Here is an 817-nt window from a genome sequence, read left to right as displayed (position 1 = left end):
TGCCCCTCAGAGTCTCCAGAAAGAATTAATCCTGTGAACATTGTGATTTCAGACTTTTGGCTCCAAGTTGTGAAAGAATAAATTTGTTGTTTTAAGCCACCTTAGTGGTACTTTGTTGCAGTAGCAATAATTTGTATTAGTAAATGAGTTTACTTTTAACATATTGAACAAGGCCCTCAAGTTCAGTTGTTGCCCACTACAATGAGCCAGAACTCCTTGCTTTGTATTCAAATAACTGTATGGTCCATATTCTTTTTTTTCCTGCACAGAGCACTCTTGCTTGGTTCCATGATTTTACACACTTCTTGGGTAAAATCTTTACTCACCTACCTCTGCTTGAATCTCTGCTGCCCTGCCAAGACCCAGGTCCATTTTCATGTCTCACAATACTTCAGAGTTTGGCTTGGGTACTTTCTTCAGGAATCCTGCTGTGATTCTCTCAGGTGAATTAGGGAGTCCTCTTTGTTCCCTGTGCTTCTCACTTACCTACATGGAGCAAAAACATAAAGTACTAGCAGGAGCCATTGTTGGTGCATTGATCCTCTGTTCTTCACATTCATGTTTGGAGCTGATTCTCATTTGAAAGCTAATCTGGAGGATTCTAGAGACAAAAGTGCATTACTTTTTACCCTTTTGAAATTTATGAGTTGTGTGAAAGAAAAAAATAAGTTTGAAAAGAAGAAAGCTATCAGCATACAATGGGTTTGAATGTTGTCTATGTGTCTCTCCAAAATTCATATATTGCAACTGAACCCACAAAGTAATGGTATTGAGAAGTGGGGCGCTTGGGAGGTGATTTGAGTATCTGGGGCCCCAA

The sequence above is a fragment of the Otolemur garnettii genome, unplaced genomic scaffold (assembly GCF_000181295.1).
Source record: "Otolemur garnettii isolate 467f Iridium unplaced genomic scaffold, OtoGar3 scaffold00032, whole genome shotgun sequence".
Lineage (NCBI taxonomy): Eukaryota > Metazoa > Chordata > Mammalia > Primates > Galagidae > Otolemur > Otolemur garnettii.
The sequence above is the reverse complement of the archived record's forward strand: the minus strand, read 5'-3'. Positions refer to the sequence as shown.